The sequence below is a fragment of the Oryzias latipes genome, chromosome 22 (genome assembly GCF_002234675.1).
Source record: "Oryzias latipes chromosome 22, ASM223467v1".
NCBI lineage: Eukaryota > Metazoa > Chordata > Actinopteri > Beloniformes > Adrianichthyidae > Oryzias > Oryzias latipes.
In genome coordinates this window covers 20,655,042-20,670,489 of record NC_019880.2, presented here as the reverse complement: position 1 = coordinate 20,670,489, position 15,448 = coordinate 20,655,042, and the positions used below count along the sequence as shown (strand labels likewise).

At 40.9% G+C, this 15,448-nt stretch overlaps 1 long non-coding RNA gene across 1 annotated transcript; it reads left to right on the top strand.

The window, feature by feature from the left end:
- The first annotated feature begins 1,568 nt into the window (after nucleotides 1–1,568).
- Nucleotides 1,569–9,538, top strand: LOC110017576. Its single transcript, XR_002293006.2, has 4 exons — nucleotides 1,569–1,719; nucleotides 2,134–2,281; nucleotides 7,785–7,909; nucleotides 8,166–9,538. It is a non-coding gene; the product is annotated as an uncharacterized LOC110017576 (long non-coding RNA).
- Nucleotides 9,539–15,448: the final 5,910 nt, after the last annotated feature.

The following is a 15,448-nucleotide window of genomic DNA, read 5'->3' as shown; positions in this document are numbered from 1 at the left end:
CTCTTTTCAGTATTTATTTGTTGCAAATGCATGAACATATGTTTAGTTTACTCATTTCGGTTTGTTTGATTCATGTCACCTGATTTTGAGTTGCCAGTGCTGAGGGTGCTACTGGTCCTTATTTAACATATGAAACTCCGCTTTCCTAACACCAAACCCCGGAAAGACGGCTACACTGACAATAACCTGATTTTGAGTCGCCAAGAGGTTCAGAATCTCTTTGTTTTTTAAACCTATCCGAAAATAAAGCTCCACATATTTCATCTTCAAGCTAGGCTCCGATAAACAGACAACTTTGGTGTTTTTTCCTCGTTAATCCATGATTTTTTTCTCGTAAAAAATTTACGAGATTTTAAGTCGTAAATTTACAATTTTTTTCTCGTGAATTTACGAGAAATAGTTTTTATCTATTATCTATCTATTATGTCCTAGATTTGTGACTTAAAATCTCGTAACTTGACAGTTATGACTTTCTTTTTCGTAAATCTACGATTTAAAAGTCGTAAAAAAATAAATAAATTGTAAACTGGCCCTAAAAGTCCATCGTACTCATCTACTCTTGTAAACGTTTGATATGGAGGACCCTCTTAAAAACCAGATGGTTGCTTATTCTCATGGTTAAATGCCTAAATAAATAATTTCGTAACTCTTGTGCTATCCTAGGCACTTAAACATTGGGAGTTGGGTCATCTAGACCCACTAGACAGTGCTCTGAACCTTTTTTCTTCAATGATTTGTGATCTTCACTGGTGTCCATGGATTACATGAATTCTTTCAACCCTTTATCCACCTTTGTCATGGTAGGGAGAACACGTCAATGTAAGGGTGGGGTCATCTAAGATAGCACAAGGGTTAAAATGTTAGCTCACTTGTGTTTGTTTAGGTGTAAGCCATAACTGTGCATTGCTTTATTTTGAAATGCTCCAACACTGTTCTCATTTGCTTGCAGACTATTTCTTGTCTTTCATCATTACTCATACTTTTAGAAGTCTCAGTTGCCATTTTTTATTCTTTTTTTTAAACCTTCTAAACTGATGGCATCTCACCTGTTCATTGGAGAACCAGCAAGGAACAATATCGAAATCATCATTTGTCAATCAACTACATGTACCTTAAATGGAACTCATAAAAGCCAGTTTAGAAAGAACTCCATGGAAACTAAAGACATGATGGAAAAGTGAAGGATTTAGAAAACTTTGCTAATATGAATTGATTGTCTGTACTTTTTTGCCCTGGTTTGGTGTTTCATTCGTTACTATATGTTGAAAAGGTCTCTCCATAAGAGGAATTTTGGTCTAAATGGTATAAATGATCAGATAAACATTACGATGGTGTGATAAAACCATAAGATAAGGATTAAGATTTAGCTCTGTCTTAATCTCATCAATAGTTGTGGGCAGAGAACAATGGCTGTTTCTTGGGGGACATGGTCCACCACGCTCAGATGTTGTAGACTCCCTCTCTGCGTGGAAAAGAGCCGCAAGGTCAGGGACGCAGGAGCCCCCAGGACGCCACCAACACCTTGGCAGCAGACGCCAGCGCCCATCCCACCCACTCTGGGGGCGGGAGACAGGGAACAACGTGACCATCCCCCTCTCATTGTGTGTGTAAATGTGTGTGTATCAAAGAGGTGCAATTAAAATTGGTGGACCGGGCGATACAAACTCCTCCATTCTTCAACAAGGGAATCGTCCAGACGTGTCCACCACAGGGCCCTACGTAAGTGTATTTGTGTATGTTGGTGTTTAGTGTGCAGTTTATGTACTAAGAAGGGGGGCAATTAAAAGACACATGTTGGAAACAAATGTGTCTTTTAAAGACATCACTGCTTTTTCCCCTTTGGAAAACACATTGTCTCATTTTGACATATCCATAAAGAGAGTTTCACTGTACTCACTGCAGTCAGAACACGTCTGGATGCCGAGAACAACAGGTTCTCGGTACGATGGGAAACCTGGCATTAGGAGGACAGCTACAACTTTAGACCATGTGTGGCTTTTAGATAAGGTTTAAACCCACAGAATAAAGAAAGTGTACAGGGCATGCTCACTTGGCTCACAGGCATAGGTATCAGTTGTGTGTCTGTACGTCTTCCTCCCTGGTATTTCCTCACTTCCTGTAATACTTTCACAGGCTATTAATGGCGAATAAGAAACCTGAGGCGTTCTGCTGAATCCTCCAGACAGCTGAATGTGCTTAAAGGGCAAGGCAGCTACGAGCACCCAAATATCAACCGACCCAAAAATGGGTTTCGACTTTGCACCGCCCCAACATTCTATTGGTGAGTGGGAAAGGAGTGTTGAAGCCACACTGTGTTGTACTTTTCTCAATGTTTTAGTCCACTTTGGTTCTCTGGTGTCCTGCTGGTCTTTCCTGATGGAAAACTCCTGCTGAGAACGGCTGAAGTTTAGGTTATAGGAGGTCATTTTTATTATTTTGTCAACATAGATAGAGTATTTACATGTGGATTGCAGTTCTGTTTGTCTTGTATGAAAAAAATATTCAACCTAAGAATGCCATTAGCACCATGGGGTCTGTGATGCATCTTCACTGTATTGTGTATATGGAAAGGTCATATTCCATTTTCTCGTCATTTCAGGAAAAAGGTTTTCCAAGCCACCACACGACAACAGAAAAACTACAACTGGGCTCAGCTCAGCTAGGACGGTGACTGAAAATACATTTGGCCACCTGAAAGGTTGCTAGAAGCCAGGCTAATGAATACCACCATCACAATAACTAAAACACATTGGTACTCGCTGAGCCTGGTTGTGTGGGGCAACACATAGCAGAAACATAAAAAAACACGGCCATGCACGAGGGGAAAAGGTCCATTTTAAGTTATTTTGAAGTATTGTTCATTTTGCAAATTCCTCAGTGCGGACACTGTGACAAATTGGGCCATAGAGGTGGAGCTATCGACCTCTGATCTGAAATCTACAGATTTGGTTCCAACCTTCTCTGCCCATGTGTTGAAGTGTTCTTGGAAATGACACTGAACCTATTGGTGGTCTGGCTAGTGTCTTGCATGGCGGCTCTGCCCCAGTCATTGTGTGACAGCAATTTTTTTTCCCACATGTTTTTTTATTTAGTCTATTGTTTCTCATCTACTCTTGGAAATGTTTTAGTTTTTCTAAGACCATTCTTAAAAGTTTAAAAGTGTTTTTTTTTTTCATAAGGCCCAGTTGGACAACTGTGTTGTAACCTTGAACTACATAAACTAAACTGAATTGAATTGAATAAGTGTGATAAAATAAGTGACACTTCAGGAAAGCAGTTAGGAAATTAATCAATGACATGGGGTGGTGACAAAACTTCAGCTTTAAACTGCTGGTCAAGTTTTTATTAAACTTTGAAATTTATTCTTGTTCAACTATTGGTTATTTCTGTGGATTTAGTTTTAATCAACAGCAAAGATTGGGTTGATTTTACAATTCTTTGCATGTCAAAGTTAAAAAAAAATCTGATTTTGAGCTGTAGCTGTACTCCACAACTAAATAGCAATTAGGTCTTAACTGATAAAACAAAGACTTGAGCAACAAAAAGAAGAGCAAAATTGTAATTAACCCTAATCAACATAACAGTTAAATAATTCTAGCCTCCAGTGTGCATTTACCCACAACACTTAGCTTCCTCTCTCTCCCAAACATGTGATTGTGAATATTTAACCCTGACTGTCTTTAATGAATATTTAATGGAATATATGATCAAGCTAAATGTAGAAGTGTATCCAGTCTGTGCATTCAAACTGGGTACATTTCTTGTTTTTGGGGGGCGGGGATGGGGTTGTGTGTGGTGAAATGGTGACCATCTGTTAAATTCCTTTAGATGTGTAGTCACTAGGCTTCATGCCTGCACACAAAAACACTACCCATCAGCCCTCAACACTGAATTAGTATTACATTCAAGCTGCTCTGAGCTTCATTCAAAGCTGTGACAATCTATTCTCAGAGGTATATGCTCCTTTATCTGCTGTGGCCTCTGTGTGTCTGCTATAATAAGCCTCACTCTGTCTCCCTCCAGCATAGAAGTTCCACATCTCTGAGTGATGCGGGTGGAGGAGGAAGTGACCTATATAGGCTGCATCTCTCTCTCTCGTCTACCCCAGCTTCCTGCATTTCAACTGTGTGTGTGTGTGTGTGTGTGTGTGTGTGTGAGAGAGAGAGAGAGTGTGCAATGGAAAGAGCATATGAATAATTCAGCAGATGCCTTGACACGACCGCCTTCAATAAAACCATCCCCCTTAATGAGTCTTAATGACAGCCACAGAGTTGAGACAATCAAAGGATGTGTGTGCATGTGTGCGATGGCGGAGCGTGGGTGGGTGGAAAAAGAGGGAACATCATCGCCTGAAAAGGTGTGCGCATGCGTTGCAGTAATCATGCCTTCTACCCGCTTCCCTGAGTGTGTGCGAGCGCTGCCACAGAGCAGCCTTTGCCCCAGGCTCTGTCAAGGTTGCCCTGGGTAATACTACCTGAGACTTTGAAAAGAACATGAAAGCCGAGTTCGCAGCAGGGGAGGTGAGAGGAGAAGCTAGGCAGGGTGGAGCAGCAGAGAGGAGCAGCGGCTGCATCCTTACTTCCCTACAGCTCGTCAGACCTGTTTGTGGGTTTGAACTCCAGAAGGACTTTATTGTTCCTCCTCCTCTTGGTGCTTGCAGCGTTGCTTTCCTTTTCCTTTGCCTCTTTGACCACCTTAGCATGCTGACTGAAGCCTTTTGTTATCCGTTGCAACCTTTGAGTTTGACATCACAGTGCTTTGCTGTGTGTTTTTAAACTATACTTTTGTAAACTGCAATACCAATAATATTTTTTAACTGAAATATATTTTTGTGACACCTTTTACACCAAAAGACTCAACTTAATCAGTGCAAAACATGAATTTCGGTGCATGTTCTGACAAATATTTTCATCCATTTATTCATTCCCTTTTAAGGCACAGTCTCTTTATTTTCCATTTGTTAACCTGAACTTTTATTGCTGTGCATTTTCAAGCATGACATGTTACTACCAAATCTGGTTATGATTAAGATAAAATGGGAGTTAAAAAAACATTGGAATAAATACTGTAAAATGAATCAAACCTTTCTGTTTCTGGACTAAATTAGGTCTATAAACCACAGTAATTGAGTGAAAGGATGAAAAATAAACACAGTTTTACCGGATTTAGCTGGCTTTTCTCACATTTGTCACATTTAAATCAGACAAATTACAATCATAAGTCTTATGTGTCAGCTACAATCCTTGGTGCATAGATTCAACAACATTCCTCAGAGACTTTGGTCCACATTGACATGATATAATCTCACAGTTGCTGCAGATTTGTTGGCTGAACATCCATGATGCCGATCTCCCGTTCCACCACATCCCAAAGGTTCTCTATTGGGTTCTGGTGACAGCGGAGGCCGTTTGAGTCCAGAGAACTCATTATCATGTTCTAGAAACCGGTCTGAGATGATTCCAGCTTTATGACATGGAGCCTCATCCTGCTGGAAGTAGCATCAGAAGATGGAACAATGTGGTCAGAAAGAGATGGACATGGTCAGCAACAATACTCAGGTAGGCTGTGGAGTTGGAACCATGCTCAACTGGTACTAAGGGGACCAAAGTGTGCCAAGAAAATATCCCCTTACACCATGACACCATGTCAGCCTGAAGCATTGATACAAGGCAGGATGGATCCATGACTTCATGTTGTTGAGGCCAAATTCTGACCCTACCATCTGAATGTGGCAGCAGAAATGGAGACTCATCAGACCAGACAATGTTTTCCATCTTCTATGTTCCAGTTTTGGTGAGTCTGTGGGAATTGTAGCCTCAGTTTCCTGTTCTTAGCTGACAGCAGTGGTACCCGGTGTGGTCTTCTGCTGCTGTAGTCCATCTGCCTCCAGGTTGGACGTGTTGTGCATTCAGAGATGCTCTTCTGCAGACCTCGGTTGGAACCAGTGCTTCTTTGAGTTCCTGTTGTCTTTCTATCAGCTGGAACCAGTCAGGCCATTCTCCTTTGACCTCCTTCTGCCCGAAGCAGTGTAAACAAGGAATATACAGGGTAGGATAAATCCCATAAAATGTTTTTGGCTTTTTTTAGGCAGCGGGAACTCTATTGTTCTTCCAGAGATGGGACAGGGTGACCAATAATCTTCTGGGCTGTGGAGGTGATCCTCTGGAGCGCTTTCCTGTCCGCCGCTGTGCAGCTGGAAAACCAGACACAAACACAGCATGTTAAAATGCTGTCAATAGAGCAGCAGTTGAAAGACACCAGCAGTTTGTCACCAAGGTAGTTCTTTCAAATTCTCAGAAAGTACATTCTCTGCTGGATCTTCTTCACCACAGCAGTGGTGTTAGTGCTCAGGGTCAGGTCTTGCTTTATGGTAGCGCCCAGAAACTTGATGGCAGCCACCCTCTCCACACAGTCCCCGCCGATGTACAGTGGCTGAATATCCGTTTTTTTCTCCTGCAATCCACTACCAGTTCCTTGGTCTTGTTAGTGTTTAGGACCGGGTTCTTGTCACCACACAAGACAGAGAGCCACTCCACCTTAAAGGATCAATGTCTTTTTTGCTTCACAAATTAAAAGAAGGACTTGTAAGTGAAAGATGTCATGTGTTACCAGTATGTAGTAAAGGTTCTCCTAAAAAAGAGAATAAAGAGCACAGAACTGCCCGCCTCTCCACTTGGAAACCAGAAGTTATTTCCTGCCACCAATATCTTGTAAAGTATTCCAGCTCTGAGATCCTGTCAGTCTCTTCTGTGTTGACCTCAACCGGAAATAAGTTTCATCGTTTCATTTTCCACTATGAGGAAATAAATAGAAATATCAGGATTCTCCACAGCATACGGTTTGTACTATTGCACAGGGCCATATTTCCATTCACACTGTGTTGCAGTGCTGTAGAATTCCATTAGGCTACTAAAATGACTTGTCCTGCGCCAAAATGTGGCACCCATTTGCAGATTCTATCACCGGCACGACGCTAACCTCTGCTTCCCAGCGCACACACCTCCACACATGCTCATGCTCTGTCCGGCCTGTAATGATGTGCGGATGTTACAGGGGTTTCTTCAGAGGCTGTAAAGATGCAGCCTAATGGTTGAAACCCCTCTTGTCCATTAAACATAGTAACCAGCGGCAGTATCTGGATCACAGTAATGACTTACTGCTCGTGTATGCTCCGGTTTCTGTCTGTAATTGGAGTCCTGAATGGAAAGCATTCTGTCAGGAACTCTAAACTCATGTCTGTCGTTCATTGCAAGTCACAGCAAACTCGCGTTTCTTTGCTATGTCCTGGGAAATCACTGATGCTTTCTTTTAATCATGGCTGCAGCTATTTAGCCCATGCGGGCCACCATCAGGCTTCTTGTACTCCAAGCAATGCCCCTATATGGTTTTTAATTCAATTATCTTAATGATCCAATCTCAATCTCTTGCTTGTATTGACCTCAACAAAGAGTCACATATTGTCAAACTGCGGCTTATTATCAGCAGGCAGATTACAGCCCCCACCCCCTGACTTCAAAATAACACTGTAGAGTGATTGCTTATGAGAGAACAATGCTAATATATTCTTAACAGATAAATTAAAGGCGTTGTGCAGATGGTATCTTTGGCTGACAGCTTCTATATGAAGGTTGTTTAAATAGATTGACCTTTTTTCCTTCTATGTAACAGACTGGATCACCATGTCTTCTATTTTCCCACCCTCCCAACCACCTCTCACTCCCTTCCTCCCTCCCTCTCTCTGTTCCTCTTATCTTGTTATTCACCCCGTCTTCCTCTTTCCCCAGGTTCTTTACTCATCTTTTTGTGCCCACGCTGAAATCTCTATGCTTCCGGCGGAACAGTTGACAGCAAAGGGACTTCAAGCTGTTGTGATTTTGGCATCCAGACCTCTCATCTGCATCACAAACCAGTATGTGACCATGTTTGGTGTTTAGTTTCAGGACACACAGGTGACTCATACTGAGGCTGATGGGGCAAAATGACGACACGAAACAACAGATCGTAGATAACACATCTGTTACATCACTGAGTGCGGTGGGGTTGTGGACTTGATCAGTATGAGATTTAATATATATATATATATATATATATATATATATATATATATATATATATATATATATATATATATATATATATATATATATATATATCCTCTGTTTCAGAAAGCCCTCCAGCTGACAACTCAGTAAGACAGTCTATTACAGAGACTGAGGAAGGCCCTGGGGTACACATATGGGAAGGAGATAACACGTGGGGGTAGCAGCGGAGGGCTGAACAGGCTGCAGGCAAGTGCAATGATGGGTGTTGATTTTCTGAGCATGTGAGAGCGCACCACGTTAATCAATGACTGTGTGTTTCTGTGTTGTGTAGATTAAGGCGTATTTCTGTGTGTGTCTAAGCCTCTCTCTCTTCTTCTATATCTTTATCTTGCTCTCCCACAGCCCACCCAGTAAAGGTAGAGAGAGAAACAATAAGATGTGTGTGGGAGTGAGCAGGGTGAGACTCAGATATAGAATTAAGTGTGTTATTACTACTGGGACAGGATTTGCAGGCAGCAGCCTGCCAGAAGCCTCGCTCCCTGTCTTGGCTTGAGATAAACATTATATATGTACACAGATGTAATTCAAAATATTACTAAACATAAATCCTTAGAAAGGTAAAGAAGCATTGCTGTTTTCAACATTGCCTCTGTTTCAAAAATGTACTTTTTTTAATGTAAAAATGTTCTCTTTTATGATGACAGGGGAAATGCACACCACAGTGAAAGCTTGCAGAACCTCTTAGTTCCATTGTGGGAACCAGAAGGGAACTTTGTAGGAGTTCACCTGTTCCTTCTGTTTATGGCACAACTAGAACTCTTTTTAGAATTTACCTTTCTAGGTAAATTGAGAGTCATTTGAGACTAATTTATTTGATCAAGCTTTAGATTATGGGCAAATTGACTCACAGTTAAATCTTACCTTATGCTACACAAAATTCATGATAAAATAAGCAAGTGATTGCAGATCGCTCAGGTCTTCATAAAAGTAGCTTTTAATATTTTTTTGTGCCAAAATCTGTCTACAGTTTGGTGGTAAAATCCCACAAATTTTAGGTTTTGGACTTCTCATTACCAAAGAACTGCAGATGTTCAAAATAATTTTGTGTTCCTTTGAACTATCTTTGAAGTGCCAATCCATTCCTGTTAAATCTTTTGATTTGGAAAAATAATCCAATGGCCAGCACAGTACCTAGAACAGCAGTTCAGGAAGCATTTAAGGTTTACTTCACCATCAAGGGTGTCAACCCTGTTTCCTAAAATTGTAGCTTCTCTGACTTATCCTGAGCTGTGCTGCCAGAATGGGCATTTTTTATTTGACAAAACTTGCTTAGGGCAGATGGACATAATATGCGCAAGTTTGGCATCAGTTCAGAAGTTATTCAGACACATTTAAACCAGACTCAATGCCACACACATGGATTATTGAATTCTTGGACCTGTACAACATCAACAGGACTCTAAGAGCCTTCATAGGAAACTCAATGAAGCTGTGGAAAAAACCACCCTTGAAGCCAATGGGAAGCCACTTGCACAAGTGTCCATCAAATGTGGGATATACCAAGGTGATGCTCTGTCCCCACTGCTGTTCTGCATAGGTCTGAACCCCGTCAGCCACATAATCAACAAGACTGGCTATGGATACTGACTCAGAAATGGGGCCAACATCAGTCACCTCCTCTACATGGATGACATCAAGCTATATGCTAAGAGCGAGCGTGACATTGACTCCGTGATCCACACCACCAGGATCTACAGTACTGACATTGGGATGTCGATGTCAATGAAACATCTAAGGGCTGTTTTAGAAAAAGAAAAAACCCTGTTGTGTTGCCTTTATTGAATTTTTACAAATCAGAAACAACTTTTACAAATCAATAACTTTGTTTTATTGAATCTTCGTCATCTGTCATTTTTACTGATGTTCTATGAAGTGATATTTATGCCACCACATTGCAAATAAAACATTTCTAAGTGGCAAATGAAAGTATTAAATAATTGCTTTCAAACTTTACTCTTGCTTTCAAAAGATATTTCTGCATTTGCAGCACAAATGTTTTCACATGCATTGTGTCTCTTCTTGCTCTTTTCCTATCTTTGTTTTTGAGCTCAGAAGTTTCTGTTTAGTGTGACAAAGCTGCCATTAAACAGCTGCTGATTGGTCCAGATTCTATCCCATCAAGTGTCTCTATCTTGCGTTTATGGTGCATAAAACAGACATATGGTGCATGGTTATGGTGCCTGGAAACAGACATGGACTTTGTATTGTTTCTGTTTGATCAGAATTCTACAGTCTTCAACCATTCTGGTCCGTTTTTCTCTTGGTAAAACCCAGAAAGAGCAGCAAAGCCACAAAAATAAAACCGATTTTGTATTAATTCATGTCAGTGTAGCGACCAGCTTGTTTAAAATGTCCACTGAGCTCTGACTCCGTTCTGCCGGGAGTTAATATATATTACAATGAAGATTTGGATCTGTACTATGGTTTTTGTTAAGAATGAAATGTTGAAATATAATTTAGTTTTTCTTACTTTGGACAAAAGCACACACAAGTTCTTAAAAATAAGACACCCTTTTGCAGCACAGGATCATCTGCAAAGCAAATTTACTCAAAGACAAAATTAACGCTAAAAGTAAAAAATGCTTTTTCTGCTAAATACATTGATTCTACTTTGGTGAGGCATCATTCTTTCACTTATTATTGATGTTAATCTGTTGTGCAGCATAGGACAATATGTGCTTTAAATCATTTTATTTTATTTTAATAACAAACAGATCTAAAAAAAAATCAAACTCACTACCAATATTTTGCTTTGAAAGATTCACAGATCACACACAGGCCTGTTGATTTAGCATAATTTACTGTTTATTTTACAGTTTCAGGAGATCCTCAGCCATAAATTCACTAAATGACTAAATACATTTGAATCAGTGCTTAAAAGAAAGAAAGAAAGAAAGAAAGTATAAATTATTTTCAATGTCAGAAGTCAGAGCTCTGTCTCCCATTCTGGTCAGAGTTCTTGCCACATTACATCTCCCAACAACCCCAGCGCATACTTTCTAGATGGCGCACACCTGACTCTCACTTATTCATCAACCACAGTCTACTTAAGCTCTCGACTGAGCCACAGTCATTGTATAGCATTATTTGTGCTGCTTTGCCGGCATAACTGAGCGGTCTATCTGGATCTGAACTGATGTCTCCTGACCCTGTGTCTGACTCAGTTTGCCTGCCCCGACTCTCGTCTGGATCCTGACTACCCCGTTTCTGCTCTGATGATCTCATGCCCGTTATCTGTCTGCCTGTCTGACCCTGATTTAGCTTTGTGGACTTTTAGCTGATCTAACAAACTTTCATTTGGATGCAGCCCTCTGCCTGTTCTGGTGACATTTAAAATGGTTAAAAATGAAAATTTCTTCAGCCAAAAAGCAAAATCGAGGGTAAAAAAGCTGGTTCAGCTTCTGAGCCGCTGTAGGAAACACCATGTTAGATAAATGTGGCAATTGTGATTGGATGGAATCTAGACCATTCAACAGCTGTTTGATGGCAGTTATGGCTGCGGTTCTATGTGGGGAAAAAGTATTTGGTTGGATCAAAGATCATATTAGAACTGAACTGTGTACGTGGGACCAGAAAAACTTTATCCAATTATAACAAATGTTTCCGTTCGCCACACTTTCGGTCGGAACAAATCATCAGTTCTGTTGTACGCAAAAAAAGCTGCAGCATAGAGCGAGAAGATCTTCTAAACATGACTTTATTGTTGTTATGATGATTTTTAAGTGCCTGTATGGTCATAATTTTTCAGATCCGTGCAGCCAGTCATTTATTCTTGGCTAAACGGACCCTGAAGAAGGGTTAGGATTAGGCTAATGCGTGCTAACAACATTTAGCCTTGGATGAACTTAAAATCCCTGCAGTCAATGCTGCAATCTGCATCTTGGCTGAACGTAAATATGGGGGAATAACTTCAGCCTTTATTTTGTCTGGACACAACTGAAAACATGAATTCACATGATTGTTTACACGGTTTCTCAGAACTGCGCGTTGCAGCATTTCCGCATTGAAAGGCCGCCTCCGTTAGCCCATACACCATCCCAAAGCCGCTTGGAGACCCGGTTCTCCTGAGTCCAGCGGCTCGCTTACGCAGAGCGGACGGATAGTCTGCGGTTCCGAAGCCTCCTTCAGGGCGCACGTCGTAACAAAGACCCTCCCCTGCCCGCAAACACGAAGCTATGAGTCCGGCTGCTCTGCTCAGAGACACGCTCTCCTCGCGTGGAGCAGCAGGTCAGTCATGTTTGCGTTCCCAAACCAAAAATGTTACCCTAAATGTTTACCAAGCCTAACAGCAGATGCTGATTACGAGACCAAAGGCCACTGAAAAACAGCAGAGCAACAGAAAACAGAAAATCCTTTGTAACTGCACCAATCACTGTTTTTACGCTCTTTTCCCTGAGTGTTTTTGACTTGTAAATAATTTGCTAAAATTAAATGAAAAATTGGAGTTTGAAAAAGTGTTTCTTGTATTCCTTTGTGAATTGATTTGAGTGTTTTTCAGGCTATGCCAATATCTGTTCGACTGGAGCCAAAAAGAGTCTGTGTAAACCGTTGTTTGGCTGCTCTTTTCTACAGCATCAAAATTCATCGAAGCATAGAAAAAGAAGACCAACAAATTTGAGACAAATCCAAATGCCAAGGTTCTTGCAACACATGCACGTGGTTGATTTACACAAAATGTAGGTGATAGCAAGACCCAAACAATATTCTAACATCTCCTTCATGTATCTAACCTTACCCACCATAGCATACTGTTAATTAATTACAGACCCATTATAGGGAATGTCCTCCACAGCTCCCAGCAGCTCTCAAGCAGTGCAGTCTTCTTGCTGATCTCACGTCAAATGAACTTAGCAAACAATTTGAGGATCAATCCCATCACTTAGACAATTAGACAATAGGGAGACAGACGCCCATTACCGTAAGAAGCAGTCAATAGTTGGAGCCAGAGGCAGAGGAGGGCTGTCTGGTCCACTGGAGCCAAAAAGAGTTTGTGTGCAGCTAATGGAGGGAAAAGGGGCGGGGCAAAGATGGCATGATGATAGACAATTTGGACAGGATGCTATTGGCGGAGCTGGAAGGATGTTGATGTAGAGCTGGGATGTTACACACATGGGGGGGTTTGTGCGGTTGGATGGTCAGACACTGGGATCAGTTGCAGAGCAAAGTCACCAGTTGATTTTCCTTGCAACACTTTGACAGGTCTGCTCTCACACTTTGGACAGTTTAAGTGGCTGATTTAGAAGAGATTGAAAAGTTATCCAAAATTCTTTGTGTGTAAAAATGCTCATTTCTTTTCATTATTTTGGACCATTTGGCGGCTTTTGTTACACCAGTATCTGTCATTTCACACAATATGACTGTTTATCTGAGCTTCCATTAGTCTACAACACGGCAAAGGCTGAAATAAAGGTGTTAATTAATAAACATTCAACGTTCCATAAAACTGTCAACTTGAATGTGATGATCATAATTAGGAACATTTAATTAATTGTTTTTTGAATGTTCTTTTTGTATTGTGGTCCATTACTTTTCAGTCACTTTCTTTTGCTGTTTTACCACACAGTCAGGATTCCGAAGCAGTTTGACGGAAATAATTCACCCAAACTGCAAAGAAAAGTCACTGGTAATTGTCTGCTTGTCTTTTACTTTTTTAAATTCATTCTTACAAAAAAGGAAAAGTAGGAATATAATAAAGCTGAGATCAGTGTTGAACGGCGCTAAGCCTTCACCGCCGCCCTAAACCCCCCTACCTTACCAAAACCCACTCCATCATCCTTGCATGGTCATTTAGTGTCCTCTTCATATCACAAAACAGCGCCATTTTAACTAGGTCAAAGGTTGAGCAAACCCAGTATTTTACCCCAAGCAAGCTATCAGGCCTAAATCTCTGTTTTTGTTTACTTTTGAATTTACTTCTGTATTTTCCATTTGAAAGACCATATGCTTGCTTACCTGGTATCATTTAAATCAGAACAACCTCACCTACGTGGCACTAACTTATTTAGTCGTTTTTCATATTGCATTCACACAATAGACAAAAAAAATCATACAATGACAGAAAAGTGTTTAAATTTGCTGTGCAAAACCAAAAAAAATGTTCAGCAAATCAGTTGTACAACATAGAATGAACGTTTCAGGTGTCATTTATAAAAAAAAAAAAAAACGATTTGAATAAATTAATTTACATGTCTTTGAATGAAGATGCAAAAGGAAATGAAGACATCCAGGCAAAATACATGTATTTTCTGTTCAGCTGAACACATAGAGGCTCATCACAGGCCTCACACCGCCATCCTGATGTCATACAGGAAGTGTCTTCGGTCTCAGTTTCTGACTTCAGCTTCCAGGCGGTAAAAAACATTTGACTTTGTCTTCTGGGTGCTCTGCAGTCCAATTAAACATTTTCATGGAATTCTGTTTCTTTGCAAATCCTTTTCACAAATTTTTCTCGTTGTGTCTGTGGTCAAAAATACAAGCAGGAGGTTTTTTGGAGCAGATCCATCCGGACTCCAGGTCTTCTCCTCGACTGGACTCAACTCACAGCTGGAGGTGTGTCTAGCTCCTCCTCTGTATTCCAGAGTGAACTACTCACCTCCCACATTGGCGGTGGGCGGGACTTTTGTGGTAAAGAGTTTTTGGATAGCTCTGGTGCTTGTTGTGCTCTCAAAATCCAGTCGGTCCCGATCCAACGTAAAGAGAGGATTGGCCTCTTCATCAACAGAGTCCTGACAGCTGAGAGATAGCTCCACCTCTCACGGCAGCAGTGCCTCAAAGCTGTCGCGACTTGACAGTCGTGCTGGTCCCCTCTCTTTTTCCCTGAAATGAAAAGGCCAGCCTTGTTGGCCCCCCCACCATCGGAGTCGTCATGTGGCGGCTCTGAGGCCGCCGCCTGTCCCTCCTCCTGAAAAATCAGTGCTGCACCCAATCAACGTTCATCTTCTGCCTCATTTTGTAAAGTTATTCAAATCACTCCCATGCAAATATTTGTCTCATTCTTTCCTTCCTTCAATAAAATCACAGACCATTAAAACAAGTTGACGTTTATTTTTGATGTAGTTTTAAAACATCCGACAAAAAAAGCAAAACTAATGAATGTTTAGCAATAAACCAAAAGTTTGGCTCAAAATGTCCGAATAGCTGTAAGCAATGCCCCCTATGACAAGATACATTTTGTTGGTGGTCACTCTGCCATTTTTCCATGTCCCCCAATGTTGCTGCTTGAACAAAGTCAAAGGTTAGGCTAACCGATTTTGTTTACTCGAGTCTCTCGCCGAGTCTGTGTTACATTTTAGAAACTCCTTATAAACACTGAGGTTGTTTTTCTGTCCTCAAAAATTCTATTTTCA